Source organism: Pleurodeles waltl, chromosome 3_1 (assembly GCF_031143425.1).
Source record: "Pleurodeles waltl isolate 20211129_DDA chromosome 3_1, aPleWal1.hap1.20221129, whole genome shotgun sequence".
Lineage (NCBI taxonomy): Eukaryota > Metazoa > Chordata > Amphibia > Caudata > Salamandridae > Pleurodeles > Pleurodeles waltl.
In genome coordinates, this window is record NC_090440.1 from 131,266,054 (window position 1) to 131,283,267 (window position 17,214).

Below are 17,214 nucleotides of genomic sequence, written 5' to 3' on the forward strand. Positions count from 1 at the left end.
GGGGCAGAGTAAGGACCCCTGAGTTGAGTTGAGAGCAGGCCCTCTTTAGTCCTTAGATGATTAGAATGGTGAGACCATACTCTTTCCTGACCTAGAATTCCCGGCAAATGGCTAGTCCCCAGAAACGTCATGGAGTGCACGCATATTTAAAACACATTCACTTCACCAGCATCTTAAACTTCAGAAGATAGCACACAAATGGGGCGGACAACATACTACGCATACGCAAGGGAAGTGCTGATCTTGATGGTACCACAGGTCCCCTATGTGATGTAGCACACACAGATAGACCCAGCTGGCAGATATGTGGTGCTGGAGAGGCTTTAGATGGCAACCGTAGCCCATTATTGCAATCTACACCTTGAACGGAAGTTTTTTAGCCATGTGTCACTGGAGCTGCTGCATGACCCACGTGTTCCCCAGCACCGGGGAGTCTTTAATTGTGGTTTCCAGATTTGCTGGAGGACATGCACCTTACGGATGCCTGGAAACATGGTCACCCTCTTGAAAGAGAATACTCCTTTTACTCCTCTATGCACCGATTGAACTCCAGACTAGACTATTGGCTCTGGTCCAGGGACCTCTGCCCAAAAGTACTAAGTATGGAAAATCTGGTGCGCACCATCTCCGCTGGAGGGGGCATCAGGTTAGGGTTCCCACATGGAGACTTAGGGCCTGATTAACACCTTGGCAGAGGGAATTACACCATCCCAAATGTGACAGATATCCCACCCACCGTATTACAAGTTCCTATGGAAGTTCCTATAGAAACTTGTAATACGGTGGGCGGGCTATCCGTCACATTTGGGGCGGAGTAATCCCCTCCGCCAAGGTCGTAATCAGGCCCTCAATGTTGAAGCATTAGAGGATGTTCCTTTCCGGGAGCAGATACACATGCATATAACACAATATTTTCCTGAAATGAGGGTACTACCACACACGTCAGTAGAATGGGATGCATTCAAAGTGGTCCTATGGGAACACTGTATAAAGACCAAGTTGGGGGCAGGACAGGTGTTACGCATGGAAATGGTTGACTTGGAAGGGGCAATCAGACTGGTGGTTTGGAGAGAGGTGGCAGCCACAGATACTGGAGTTGAACTGGCAGCATTGCATAAACAGCACATGGACCTGTGCATTCGGATGTGCCATCTGTCCGACGCAGCCTTGATGGCCACTCAACACTCAGAAGGGGATAGGGTGGGCAAGACACTGGCCTGGCTGCTAAGGTCAGAGATTCCTAGGTGACAAGAGAGGCATCCTTTGATAGGCCCAAACTCCCCAGGTCAATGTGAGAAGCTCTGACAGTGGTACTCTCAAAAAAAGGAAGAGACTCCTTAGATGTTTTCTCCTACCATCCCTGATCCCTCCTCAACCAAGACTATAAAATATTGAGTCGCATCTTGGCCAGTCAGCTGCTGCCATGCTTAACATTGCTTATCCACACAGATCAGAATGGGTCCATCCCAACACACAGCACATTCTTGAATATGCACTAATTATTTACCATGATAGATGCAGGGGGATCAGCAGGAAGGAACAAGGTTGCGTATTCTCGGACATAAAGAAGGCCTGTGACATGCTAATTTTCCTCTACTTTGAAGTGGTGTTGGAGCACATGGGCTTTGATTTGGTGTTCCGGAGGTGGGTGAAATTATTATATGAGAGTCTATTAGCTAGACTGCAGGTGGGGAAGGTCATATTGACAAGTTTGCCACAAAGCACAGAACCTGGCAGGGATGCTCATTGTCTCCATTACTATTTACTTTGGCCATGGAGTCGCTGGCCTGCATACAAAGGCAGAGCGCCCTCAAAAGGGGCATCCCCCAAGGCGGCAAACATCAATTGATATCACTGTACACAAATGATGCACTAGTGTACCTACGCAAACCTGGCGAGACATTGCCTGGCCTGATGGCAACTCTTAAGAATTTTAGAATACATTTGGGTCTCTGGGTGAACTGGTTTAAGTCATGCATCGTTCCTCTTAGGAAGCATTAGCGCACAACAGCACAGTACCCCATGATGGGAGGATGGCATGGACGTCTGATACATTTAAGTATCTTGGGGTCCAAGTGTACCACAACAATGATGACTTATCAAAGTTCAGTCTGGGCAGGATCCTGGTGACTGCCAGGGATTCCCTGCCATTTTGGTGTGCACTACTTCTGTCACTGGCGGGCCACATAGCCATTGCCAAAATGATTATCCTGCCTCAACTACTATATATTGATTCTCGATTGTTCCACTCCTGCTGTCGTGTGCCTTCTTTTGGAATAGCACACAATGCTGTCAGACTTGATCTGGGGAGGCAGGAGGACAAAAGTGTCACTTCACAAGACAACTCCCACTCTTGAAGGGAAGGCTTGGGGCAGCCAACTATGAATGGTATTATGTAGCGGCACATCGAGAGCTGGGGTTAGACAGTTGATGGAGTGGTTCTTTATAAGAAGGCCCTCAGGCACAATGCCTCAGAATTTACACAGTTGTGGACGCCTGCTGGGATGGGCATTTGCAAACCAGAGGGGGATCCATGCCATACTCCCCATTGCTTCCATTGTAGGATCTACCGAGCACAGGAAATTTCACAGATCCATTCAACGTGCACCTGTGGATCGCAGTTGGCATCCTGAGGGAAGGGGACCTGTACTCTCAAGGTAGGATCAGCACATTCACTCAACTGCTGAACACCTGCGGGATAAGTCCTGCCCTATTTCTGACATATTGCATTGGGTGGAGAAATTGAGCCTGGGGAATGACTTTGGGTGGGGGGGAGGTTGGGACAAGCCCAGTGCCTAGTAGGGGAGAGTAGGAGAGATAAAGTTGATGAGTGCCCTTGAATTGGGGGGGGGGAACAAAACGTCAGTGTGACAGAAAGCACTGCTGTAAGAATGGCAGTGGGAACGGGGGCCAATGTTTTTGTTACTGTTCTTATTGGCATTGTGGAAGCTTGTGTTTTGGCAATAAGGTGCCAATTGATGAATGGATACATGATTGTATAACCTGCCGCTCCATGTGGATTATATACGCACCATGTTGAATCAAGGGAGCAGAGTTGACAGTATTCATTACCTTATTTTCAGACAATTGTGATGTAATTGTTTTGAATGGCTGCATGGAGTGCATTTCTGTACAATTAATGCATAAAAGCTAATAAAGAACAATTTTAAAAAAAAGTATTAGCATAGTATTTAGTACATTTCCAATGTATATTTTCAGTGCTTGTGCTCTCCTGGTTTTATGTATATCTCACATGCGATAATTGTTTGCCTTTCTGGGAGGTAATGTTTGTGTCCATTTCTGACTCTGTATCTGCAGATGTTATAAATATAGATTTCTTAGTTTATATTTTAAAGGTTTGCAATTTACACTCAACAGTTTTTAATGCATTTTCACTGTGTAAGTTTTATTTTACGGCTGTCCTTTTAATATGTTGTTTTAGTTTTATGTTTACAACAATAGTTATGTTCATTTTGCTGGTGTCTAGTTATTAGTTAGTTTTTAACATTTAGGGGTTTTGAGTTATAAAACATTGAATTATATTTACTTACATTTTAGTCTGTTTGTCATCTTTGTTGTTTTGGAAGTTCATGTTTTCGGTAACCAGGACGGAGTCTTATTTATAATGTTGTAATGGTATCTTTTGTTTGGAGATATAAAGGAAAATAATTATTTAAGTGGTTCATTTTAAGCGAAGTGTCAGGCAAATAGTATAGTTTGATTTTTAGTTAATGTGTTTATTTTACCTACTTATTGATATAAATGGTCTGTTCTGTGTAGGGTAGCTCCTGGAATTTCAAGGGCGAATCTGGAAGACTGTCTGTTTATTCTAGGTGTAGCATTGTTTGCTACTAGGTTTTTGTGATTTTTCTGCTCCTTTTTGTAGTGTTTACTTAATTAGATTAGGAGTTCTGTTGGCTACTTTGTTTTACATTTAATTGTATTTGCTACTTTTTGTTTAGTTTGAATTTTTTGGCAGTTTTTTCTTATTTGGTAAAAGCTAATTAAGGTTTATAATTAACTGTAACGTATATATTGTGTGGGCTAAGGTTATTTTAAGTGCATATAAATAAAAGGTTGTTGTGCATATATGTTAGTTTACAGATTTTATATCTGTTTTGTGTGTTTAATTACTTAAAATTAATTAAAATTGTTGTATATTTAACTGAGGTGTTTGTTTAGTGAAGTTGGTTTGAAATATATTTTTCAATATTCTATTATGCTTACTTGGCCATTCAAAATTTAACATTTTCTATTTGTGTTTGGTTAATTTGGGTGTTTTCAACAGTGATTGTTACTTTAAAATTAATCATTTTTTTAATTTAAGCTTTGTTGTAGGTGAGATTTGTTTCGATATTGTTTTCATTTTGTGTAGATTTAATGTTTTGATGATATTTGGTTATACTTTATTTTTTTGTCCATCATTATGGTATTTTAGATATTTTTAACAACAATATATTTTTTAACAATATTTTTGTCGATGTTTTGGTGGTCTAAGTCATGTCTGGGGTGGGTCGGATCAGCGCGTGAGAGAATTGCTATCAAAAGTCTCCAAATTTAGTCTGTCTGGCTGCAAATTTACAAGATGAGGACCTGCGGTTAGAAGTCTCTACCAGAATGAAGTTTTTGACCAATTTTGGGATACAGACCTGAGTAAATATCGGCAGACGTCAGTATGACAGGACTTATGTAATTTGTGCAGATTTAGCAAGAGGCCCTGGCTAGTTTCCTGGTTAGAAGAATAGAACTTAATTTAATAATTAAAACAAGAGACAAATGACAAAAGTCCAATTAGTAGAACTTGAGTTAAGAATTTTTTAAAGAATGAACTGTAAAATAGTGATTAGAAGCAAGAAGTGCCAACCGGAGCTATCTGGTCATGCCTGACCAGGACAAAATCAAACGTTCAGGCTGACCATGATGGAGGGCAGCCAGCTACATGGTCCCAGTTGGTCTTACTTAGAGAGTGGTCGTATGGATGTTGATGCTTTTGGCGTGTGTGTGAGGTACGCTTGGGTGGTGTCTGTTGTGTATATGAGTGTGGGTGTTTGCATGACTTGGGGAGACCGTGCGGTGGAGGTGCTGGGTGATATGCGATTGGTGGATGTGCTGGTGTTGTGGTGGTGTGTGGGAGTATGGTGGATGTGGTGGCTGTGTTTGTGGGTGTAGGGTGGTATCTGGGGTATGGTGGATGTGGTTGCTGAATGCGTGTGTGTGGTGGGGTGGTGTCTGATGTGTGTGGGTCTGTGGGTTGGGAGGTGTTGTCTGGGTGTATGGTGGGTGTGGTGGATGTGTCACTGGGTGTTGTAGTGGTGTCTGTGGGTGGGGTGGTTGCGGCATGTGAGTCGGTGGGGGCGGTAGGGGTATCTGTGAGCATGGTGGTTGTTGCGTCTATGTGACTGTGGAGTGCTTGCGTGCCAGTGTGTTTTGTGGTGCTTGTGCTTATGTGTGTTGCTTGTATGTATTTAGGTGGGTGTTTGCCAATACATCTGTGTGCTTGGGACAGGAGGGGAATAGGGAATTTAGATTGGGAAGAGGTAGGTGGTGGGAGGAGGATTGTTGGGGGTGGATGGCTGCCGTCAATGAGGAGGCCAGAGCCTGAAAAGCTCTCTGTAGGCCAGACATGGCACTATGAATGCCTTCCAGGTACACAACCATCTGCTCGAGCTGGCTGCCTTGCACCTGGATGGCAGTTAGAATGGCAGTATGACCCACAGAGATACTCCTCAGGAGGTCAATAGCCTCCTCACTCAGGGCAGCAAGGGTAACCGGGGCAGGGGATAAGGTGCCTGGGGTGAAGGAGATGCCCACCCTCTTGGGTGAGCAGGCACTGCCAACTGGATGGGGAGCAACAGGAAGAGTGGCAATGGACAAGGATGCAACACAAGCAGGCCCTGATGGGTCTGCACTACTAGGGAGTGGCGACTGGAGATAGAATCTGAAGATGACAATGTCGATCCTGGGTCCTCCGTGGCACTCCCCTCCCCCTCTGGGCCTCTGGGTCCCTCAGTGTTGGTGGTGTAATGGCTAGAGGTACCATGGCCAGATGCTTCCCAACTTGGTTCTGCCCTGTCTCCTTTGCTTGCCTGGGATGATGCTGAAATTACAAAGAGAAATAGGGTCACTACATTTTCCTGATCATACAAAAGCTGTGATTAGCAAACATTACCATGACGTACAATAGCTCCCAGCAATAAGCTCCACCAAAATGGCTCTTACATTTGCCACACCGTATGCATGCATACTGCATGAACTGTCAACAGTTGGCTACAGGAAATTCAGAATCACAGACAACTCCAGTTGCATGGGTGAAGTTGTAAAATCACAGTACCCATTGAACAAGTAGGATACCTTACCACCTTCAATGGTTTGCCTCATGTAGCATTCCTTAGTTACCTGTTGTCATACAATAGTAGGGCAATGACAAGTTCATTTACATAGATCCTATACAAAGTCATGCATCCTGCTAATCTTCACGTAACCAATACCACATAATTAAAAATTATTGTAAAAAATCCAGCCATGTTGCTGACAGAAGAAAGGAGCCTGAAGAAGGTGACATTGAAATACCCATGTCACACTGAAAAAATCAACAATGCTCACTTCACTATATGTTAATTGTCCTAATGGAGTCATGGAGGTTGTACTAATGTTTCTCAGATAGATAACACATCTTGCACGGAAATGTACACTTGAGACAAGTGTGGAGATATTGCGAAATATCAGCAAGATATGTCTACAAAATCCACAACACAATGAATCAGCTAGCCTAAGTGATTACACCTCTCTTGATTGGTACTCCTGAAAATATCATACTCTGATTGCATCAGTAGAAGCCAATAGTCTTTTGAATGTTAGAGAGGCCCAAGGATTCTCAAGTACTTGAAAAAGGCCCTCAACATATAGCGCAATAGGAAGTTATATCACTGTCTCCATTTTTGTCATGCAAACACAGATTCCCTTAGATGAATGGTTGTACACAACCACATATGATTCCCACATAACTGCATCAAAAGCATTGAAATGCATAATGTGTGTAAAAACTGTAGTCCCGTCTGCCATGTCCTTCATTGCTACTGCAGCTGTACATGCAAAATAACATGCAATGACGGGGGAGGGTATGTGTGAGCCATCAATCAATGGTGACACACTCCTGTCCGTGGCACCACATGAAATGTGGCCCCATGACATATCTCCAGTTCCAAACACATGTTGGCATGCACACATATGTGAGAGAATTCAGACATCATCCCATGAAGACAGGTATACCATGCATGAAACATCAGTGAAAATGATTTGGCAAAAGTGAAAGGAACACATGCTAATATGTAGGCACAAGGAACAATGGCAACAGTGATGTCACCAAAATCATGTCAATGGGCATTCCCCACTTACCAAGGGAAAGTGTTGCTCTGTGACTGCACCCAAAGAGCAATGTATGCTCTGTCACATGTATGCCACCTTCACATGATAGACAGTAGTGAGGCACCAGCACTCGTGACCAGCACTCATAACACACTGAAGACAAGTAGCCTCTGAGGGACAGATGCCAACATACTTACTTGAGCAGACACATGGCTAAGGACAGTGGTCTATTATTTTACACTGAAGGGTAGTGGACTGTTGTGTACAAAATACACCCACAACAACAAACATCATCAATCAATCAATCAATCAAGGATTTATAGAGAGCACTAATCACCTGTTAGGGTCTCCAGGCGCTGGGGGGGGAGCTACTGGTCGTAGAGCCATGTCTTGATGCGTTTCCTGCAAGTCAAGAGGTCTTGGGTCTGGCGAAGGTGGAGAGGTAGGGAGTTCCAGGTCTTGGTGGCTAGGTGAGAGAAGGATCTACCTCCGGCGGTGGTGCGGAGGATGTGGGGGATGGAGGAGAGGGCGAGGCTGACGGAGCGAAGATTGGAGGTGGGGGTGTGGAAGGTGAGTCTGTCGTTGAGGTAGGCTGGGCCTGTGTTGTGGAGGGCCTTGTGTGCGTGGATGAGGAGTTTGAAGGCGATCCTCTTTGATACTGGTAGCCAGTGAAGGTCTCTGAGGTGGGGGGAAATGTGGTCACGGCATGGAATGTCCAGAATGAGGTGGGCGGATGCGTTCTGGATTCTTCGCAGTTTTGTTAGGAGTTTGGTTGTTATTCCTGCATATAGGGCGTTTCCGTAGTCCAATCGGCTGCTGACCAGGGCGTGGGTGACAGTTTTCCAGGTTTCGACGGGAATCCACTTGAAGATTTTGCAGAGCATGCAGAGAGTGTTGTAGCAGGAAGAGGAGATGGCATTGACCTGCTGAGTCATGCTGAGTGTGAAGTCCAAGATGAAGCCTAGGTTGCGTGCGTGGGTGGTGGGTGAGGGCACGGTTCCTAGGGAGGTGGGCCACCAGGAGTCATTCCAAGTTGAGGGGTTGGTGCCAAAGATGAGGATTTCTGTCTTGTCTGTGTTTAACTTGAGGTGGCTTGATTCCATCCAGCTGGCGATGGCGTGAAGTCCGTTGTGGAGGTTGTTCTTTGCAGTTGTAGGGTCTTTTGTGAGGGAGAGGATGAGCTGAGTGTCGTCTGCGTAGGAAACTATGTTGATGTGGTGGGTTCGTGCGATGTTGGCGAGGGGGGCCATGTAAACATTGAAGAGCGAGGGGCTGAGCGAAAATCCTTGGGGAACACCACAGATGATTCTGGAGGCTTCTGACTGGAATGGTGGGAGGCGGACTCTCTGAGTTCTGCCTGAGATCCAGTCGAGTGCCTTGTTGCGGATTCCAGCGTTGTGGAGGCGTGTGCGGAGAGTGTGATGACATACCGTGTCGAAAGCTGCGGAGAGGTCCAGGAGGATGAGTGCTGCTGTTTCTCCTTCATCGAGCATGGTCCTAATGTCATCTGTGGCAGCAATGAGTGCAGTCTCAGTGCTGTGGTTTCTGCAGAATCCGGATTGGGAGGTGTCGAGTACCTTGCTGTCCTCCAGGAACCAGGATAGTTGGCTGTTTACCATTTTTTCAATGACCTTGGCTGGGAAGGGGAGGAGGGAGATCGGCCGGTAGTTCTTGGGGTTGCCTGGGTCTGCCTTTGGTTTCTTTAGCAGGGCGTTGATTTCTGCGTGCTTCCATCTTTCTGGGAAGGTGGCTGACTCGAAGGAGCTGTTGATGGTTTTGCAGAGGGGGGGGGGGCGATGATGATGTTTGCCTTATTGAAGATATGGTGTGGGCAGGAGTCCGATGGTGATCCGGAGTGGATGGAGGCCATGGTGGTGGCGGTGTCCTCTATGTTGACGGGGGTCCAGGTGTTGAGGAGGTGGGTGTTGCTTGGAGCGTTGGGTTCTTGGGCGTTTGTAGTCAGCTGGTGGGTCTGAGGTTTGAATCTATTGTGGATTTCTTCTATCTTTCGACAGAAGTGGGTTGCCAGTGAGTTGCAAAACTCCTGTGATGGCGGGGGTTCGTTGGAGCAGGTCCTGGGGGTGGAGAGCTCATTGACGATGCCGAAGAGCTCTTTACTGTTGTGAGCATTGGCGTTGATGCGGTTTTTGAAGTGGGTCCTTTTGGTGGTGCGGATCAGTTGGTGATGTTTGCATCCTTGAAAGCAATGTGGTTGGAGTTGGTAGGGTCAAGGTGCCAGGTTTTTTCCATTCTGCGACATACCCGTTTGGATTCCTGTCGTTCTGGGGTGAACCAGCTGGCCTTGATTCTGTGGGAGGTGTTTATTTTATTTTTTTGAGCGGTGCGAGGGTGTTGGCGCAATCTTCTATTTAGCGATGCAGGTTGGTGGTTGCTATGTTGGGGTCCGGGGTCCCAGGGGGTGGGGCCCAGGCGAGAGTGGAGATCAGTTGATCCGTTGATATTTTGCTCCAGTTGCGTCAGGGGGGTTGTGTGCAGTGGTGGTGAGTGACTGGTTTTTGGTAGGAGAAGTGGATGCAGCGGTGGTCTGTCCAACTGAGTTCGGTGGTGTGGCTGAAAGAGAAGTGGTTGCTGGCTCAGAAGATGAGGTCGCGTGTGTGGCCTGCGGAGTGGGTGGGTGTAGTGACGAGTTGCTTGAGGCCGAAGTTGGCGAGGTTGTCGATTAGGTTGGTGGTGTTTATATCGTTGTTATTTTCTAGGTGGAAGTTTAGGTCACCAAGGAGGATGTCGTCTGTTGAGGGGAGGGCTTGGGAGCTGATGGCGTCGGCAATGTCGTCACAGAACTGCGGTCTGGGTCCAGGGGGTCTGTAGACCAATGTTCCTCTGAGTGTGTTGTTTGCGTTGATGTGGATTTTGAAGTGGAGGTGCTCGGCGGAGTTAATGGTGTCGTGGGAGTTGGTGGAGACTCTTATGGTGTTTTTGTGGACTATGGCGATTCCTCCTCCTGGTCTGTTGATTCGGTCTCTTCTGGTGATCTTGTAGTTTTCTGGTATGGCTATGGCTGCGTCTGATACGGAGGTCGAATTCATCCAGGTTTCGGTGAGGAATGCGACATCATGTGAGTATGTGGTCAGGAGGTCCCAGACTTCAATTGCATGTTTGTGGACGGAGCGGGTGTTAAGTAGGATGCATCTTAGGTGGCTGTCTGTTTTGATTTGGAGTTTGGAGGTTAGGTTGCAGGTGAAATTGCAGGCTTTGCAGGAGAAGGGTCCTTTGGTGCGCGTCGGTGTGGACTGGAAGCAGATGGAGGAGCGTCCTGGATTAAGGGCGTGGATTTCGTTGGCAGTGTAAAGGTGTTTGGTGGCGCGGGAGGCGTGTTGGCCAGGTGGTCTGGTGCCGGGCGCGGTCTTGGCGCAGATGGGCGCAGACGGGCTTGCCTTTGGCGCGCCTTCGGTGAGCCAGCGGCGCGTCCGCGCTGCGGCCGGCATAAGAGGGGAGGTGGGAGGGAGTGGCAGCTGGGAGGAGGGAGGGAAACCTCCAATGCGAGTGTGGGGGGCGGGGCAGCAGGAGGCAGGAGCAGGAAGAGCTCCGAGAAGGAGGGAGGGGGCGGGGCCTTCCGGGAGAGGAGAAGCCAAGAAGCCCAAACAAGCCCAAACAAGCCTAAAACAATGGCAGCACTTACCGGAGCAGTGGTGAGGAGGAAGCGACCTGCCTGCAAGGATGCAGGGTCAGAGGTCACTTCTAACCTCGTGCTGCGGCCGGCATAAGAGGGGAGGTGGGAGGTGGTGGCATCTGGGAGGAGGGAGGGAAACCTCCAATAGGAGTGCGGGGCGGGGGCAGCAGGAGTCAGGAGCAGGAAGAGCTCCGAGGAGGAGGGAGGGGGCGGGGCCTTCCGGGAGAGGAGAAGCCAAGAAGCCCAAACAAGCCCAGACAAGCCTAACAAGCCCAACAAGCCCAAAACAATAGAAGCACTTACCGGAGCAGTGGTGAGGAGGAAGCGACCTGCCAGCAAGGATGCAGGGTCAGAGGTCATGACCTCATTGATCACTGTACTCAGCCATGTGTTGGCCCTGGAGAGTTAGTTGGTTGTGGGCTGTACTCTGTTGTGTCTTAGGTCATGGGTTAATAGGCAAGGCACATCAGCATGTACCAACTTCCATACCTACACAAACAGTTACTCATCTTGTGTGTCACACATGGCCCATCCTCAATCTTTAGGGGGAGATTGCAGAACCTAACACATCAACTTGGCAATATTACAGGCAGGAATATGTCCTGGACTCACCCCCTTGTAGCTGCTGTGCTCCCCTCAAACACACATCAAGCTCAACATGTAATGTGTTGTAAGCGACAATGAAACACTATACACCCTTGTGGCCTTCTGAAGGGTATACTCCTTGGGCCTGACTGGACAAACACATTTACACTCTGCAACACTGACTCACTGCATACAGTCCCTAAATCAAACTACAATAGTACAGACTTCACCCTAAGACTTGAATGACAACGAAGGGGCTGCCATGGTGGGCATGGAAAGTCTCTTCCATGTGCTTGTGTGGACATATGGCCTACCCAATGTAGACTCATGCCACCCAGGGTGGGTTTCAGTGGTATGTACCTGTACCATAGAACACACTTTTGACCATATGTAGCAACCCCACTGAGATGGCATCCAACATACAAAGGTATGTTTGGTCTAATTTCTGACATGTAACCAACCTACTGAGTCACATATCATGGCCTCCCTGGTATCTACACACTATCTGCACTGTGGGTTTGTCACTTGTGCAATACGCCTGTAGTGGGCAAATATGACTTATGTTAAGGTGACAACAGAACTGTGAAAGTAAGAGACCTGTCATAATTCAATGACACACATTGACAATAATGCAAAATGTACATATGTACTAGTTCAGGGATTTACCTCCATACCCATTCCTGATCTGCTCAATGGACTGAGGCATTCAGTCCAAGTGTTGCCACTAGAGCCTCGTAATGGCCACATGCCAGGATCTGCAGGAATACAGGGAATGGGCATAGGGCCACTGCTGCATAGCCACAATAACTCTACCCCAGCCTGGACTATGTCCCATACTGGGAGATACATTTGGCAGGCCCTGGTCTCTGCAGGCTGAGCATACAGAACCCACATGACACTCACATTTCCATCTCTTCCATGCATGACAGTACATCTTGTGGCCATCATTCATGTGGCTTGCGTAGCACTCTGAGGGCACAGTCAGTCATTCTATGCCTCTCAGACAACAGTTTGGCAAGGTGAGATGTGGTATGAATGATCGGTGGCACTATACACACATTGCTTACAAGATCATCAAATTACTCAAACAGTGTGCATACGCAGCTAATACTGTCATGCACATACAAGTAATTTGACATTTACAACCATCATATCCATTGATGTGTCCTTGTATGGCTGTAATGTCCCCTTGCCTAGATATATGAAGGCAACACATCACACAACACAATGTGAATGTGCAATACACTTACTTTTCTCCGCTACCTACACCATGTACATCCTATTGATGCCACACAACATGTGACAACAAGCACACACAAAGTCTAACTGGCATACACAGGCACATTGTAGCCTGTAAGGAGAGAGAGGATGGTGTTGAACAGTCAAATGGGCCTAGGAGGTTTGTACCTGCTCCTCTGGTGAGCGATAGAGCTGACCATACAGGGGAAGGACCTTGTCCACTAGCTTCTGTAGCTCCTTTGGAGAGAAGTCAGGGGCCCTTTCACCTGCTGGGCATGGCATGATTGCTCCTAGAGGTGGCACACAGCAGCTGAAGTGGTGGAGGTGTTAATGGCAGCATTGTTAGAAGTCAAGTGAATGAATTTGTAAAACATGGCGTACACGTACTGGTCATCACCACTGACGGTCACAGCCATTGGCCTGTGACCACCACAGGCAACATCGTTAGCCTATGGCTATTTGTGCAATGGTTGAAACCACCCATCATGCGGATGACTTCTGCAGGCGGTTCCTAATGTCCAGTGCAGTAGGTCATGCACCCACCATTTTGGCAGTTGGAAATACAGTTGTGGGCCCTGAAAAATGCATCACAACACAAATATATGTGCGTGATCATCACCAACATCCCAAAGCAGCCCTAATGTGTTGGTTTCTACTACACAATCAACAGTGAACTGTGTTGTTGGTCACAGATGGCATACAACGGCGGTTCAATGCCGGTGACTGTATTGTTGGAGATCAGAACCCACCATCAAATTTAGAGGGGGACATGAGGAGCAGATGGTGCTGTCCAAATTCATGTTGTACACATATGTGAAGATAGCCATGGGAGGTCACATTTGGGCATTGGGTAGTACACAGTTTGGATGTGTAATGGGTGTAATGTTATTCCAGTCATTCCTGCATTGTCACATGAACTTTTGTTGTATACATCATGCATGGTTGTGTGTACACATTTACTAATACCCAAACTCATCTGATGTCACAAAGAGGTTCCCTGGGAGAGGGAGGAGGTGACAAGCCCCAGTCTACCATCCACTGCCAGAACTTCAAACTATTGAAGAACGTCACATAAAAAACTGTTCCCTATGAATCAGCCATCTATTGTGGATTTATGCTGTCAGTTGGAGCCTGATATAATGCCTGAAAACACTAATCCAACATGCATATCACCCATTGTGAGACTCATGGCAGTATTACACTTCCTGGCCACATGGTCCTTCCAACATACAGTGGCCATATCTGGTGGCATCTTCCAGCCTATGTTCAGTGATGTGTTAAGAGACGTGCTATCAGCACTGCAGAAACACACTGACAGCTATATCAGGTTCCACAGACATGATGATTTGGCCAATGTGAAGGCTTACTTCTGTGGTTTTGCTTGACTCCTACATGTGGTGGGAGCCATTGATGGGACGCATGTTGCCTTGGTGCCACAGCAAGCCATTGAACAAGTCTATCGAACAGGAAGAACTTCCATTCTATCAATGTGCAAGTTGTCCGATTTACATCTCAAATGTTTCTGCCTGGTTCCTTGGATCAGTCATGATTCCTTTGTAATGCAGAACAGCATCATACTCCAGCTGATGTCACAACTGCAACCAGAGAGGGCCTGGCTGGTTGGTAAGTGACATCTGTCCTGATTTTGTGTGTGCACTGTCAAGTGCTGCAAACATGAAGTGAGTGATCAATTGTGGCACCCATGCTCATTCCAAAACAGGAGACTCCGCATACCCAAACCATCCTTGGTTGTTAACACCACCAAGGAATCCAACTACACCAGGGGAAGTCAGCGTAAATGAGGCCCATGTAAGGCACAGCTGGCAGTGAGCAAGCTTGCAAGCTCCTGAAGGCCAAATTTCGCTGTCTGGACATGACTCAGGGAGTCTTCCTCTACTCACCCAGGAAGGTGTGTCAGATCATCATGCATGCTGCATGCTCCATAACATTGCCCTGCGGTGGAATATCCCTTAAATTCCAGAAGAGGAGATGCCTGTAGCGCCACAGGGCCTGAATCCTGAAAAGCCAAACAAAGATGATAGTAATGAAGATGAAGGAGCTACTTGTGGCAAGATGTCATCAACAGCTTCTTCTCATAAGTGTAAGTATGTCATGTGATGTCATGACTTTGACTGTACAATGAATTGCAGTTGTGATGTGTGTAGTAAATTCTTAGAAATAGTTAGGGAGCTAATGCTCAGGCAAAATCAGCCAAAGGGTGTTTGATGAGGTTGCTTTTGACACATCCACATCTTGATGTTGCCCTGTTTGTAAACAGAAAGCAGGGTGCACTGTTCCTGGAACATATAGGAAGGGAAACCTATTGGTTAGGAGCAAGAGCCCTCACACAACCGTTAGGATGTCATGCTTCATCATCGGGGTGCTCCTTGTCGGACGCGCACAACTTCTTTCCTGGGCGGGAGCCCTTTAAACATTGTCGGAGGCAGCCTCAGCTGCTGATAGGGCGGGAAGCCCTTCGTAACTTCACAGCGCGCCCGCAACCGCGGGACGCGCACAACTTCTTTCCTGGGCGGGAGCCCTTTAAACATTGTCGGAGGCAGCCTCAGCTGCTGATAGGGCGGGAAGCCCTTCTTAACTTCACAGCGCGCCCGCAACCGCGGGACGCGCACAACTTCTTTCCTGGGCGGGAGCCCTTTAAACATTGTCGGAGGCAGCCTCAGCTGCTGATAGGGCGGGAAGCCCTTCTTAACTTCACAGCGCGCCCGCAACCGCGGGACGCGCACAACTTCTTTCCTGGGCGGGAGCCCTTTAAACATTGTCGGAGGCAGCCTCAGCTGCTGATAGGGCGGGAAGCCCTTCTTAACTTCACAGCGCGCCCGCAACCGCGGGACGCGCACAACTTCTTTCCTGGGCGGGAGCCCTTTAAACATTGTCGGAGGCAGCCTCAGCTGCTGATAGGGCGGGAAGCCCTTCTTAACTTCACAGCGCGCCCGCAACCGCGGGACGCGCGCGGGCGGCGCCCGGGCAAAGCCCGGGCCAAGGGCGGGCCCGTCCTTCGCCCGTCATCGACAGGAAGAGGCTGGGCTGGGCCACCCCTCTTTAATATCTGGTCACAGACATATTAATGCTGTAATTTAATTACACCTGTATCGTGCAGCATACCTGTGTGCCCTTGTGGTCCTCGGGGGTGCTGTCCCTTTTGTTCCTTCTGCTGACCTCCACGTCTCCCCCCCCGCCGTCGCCCGACATTGCGACCGCTGTGTGGGAGGAGCGTTGACGGACCAGGACGGGACTACTTTAGCCAGGTCCCCTAGCACCACGGAAGCAGAACAAACGGATCTCACACGCCCGAAGGTGATATCAAACTGATCCTGCCCCTGGCTGAGCGGGGTCGGGCAAAGGACAGGCCATTGTGAGTCCGTTAGGGAGCCGTTAGGGGGCCAGAAGGGGTCGGGTTGAGCAAGTTCACTAAGCAGTTAATTGTAATTGTTTTTATTGAATCTGATAACGTTTTAGTAAGCTGTATACCTGGGCTCCATTTAAATTGATTCATTGTGTCTTCTGGGTGTTATACACTTGCTGTTCTGTGTTATTGCCGATATATGTAGAGGCCCTATACTTTGTAAACAATATAAAAGTTCTGTGTAGTGCAGGGCCATAAAACTAGACAGTCTAGTATTTATCAAAAACTAGTAGTGGTCGTCATATTCGTGAAGGCGGTGTAGAATGGCTAAGAATATTTCCACCCTGGATAATTACCTGGTTAAAATGGTGAGCAAGATAAACACTGATAGAAGGAAGTCCTTAGGGAAGGAGTCCACCCCAGAAATGTTTTCTCCTGTAAACAATGGTAGCGGTTCTGTTATGATGGACCCCCTTAATATTGAAGCTTTCCCTTTGGAAAACTCAGCCGCTTTACCCTTAGTTTTAGAGCCACCAAATCAAGTCCCATTGGAGCCCCCGAGTGAGCCTGCATCGTCTCACTCTCCCCCTAAGAGAGCTGTTAGAAAATGCAGAAAAATGCTATCCAAGCGGGGTAACACTCATTTCAAACCAACAATAGAACCAATGATAGAATATGGTCATAGAAGTAATGTAGCTGAAAATGGGATTACAATTAACAAGGACGATGTGAATGGTGTTCTCTTGGGCCACATCGCTAAGCTATTTGAGGAAAAACTAGTCCATATGACTAAACCTCTTATGGAAAAGATTGAATTACTATCTACGGAGGTATCTAGGTTGGGTGGTCTTTTAGACAAAATGTATATGGAACAGACTATGAAACAGTCTGAGCTATCCGTCCAATCCGGCAACCCTGAACAATTGGTTGAAGCACAGATGCCACGTTTACCTGAATATAGGGAGCCACCAAGTATGGTGGATAGTACCCCTCATATGAAAGCAGCTGCATCTAATATTGTGAGGAACAC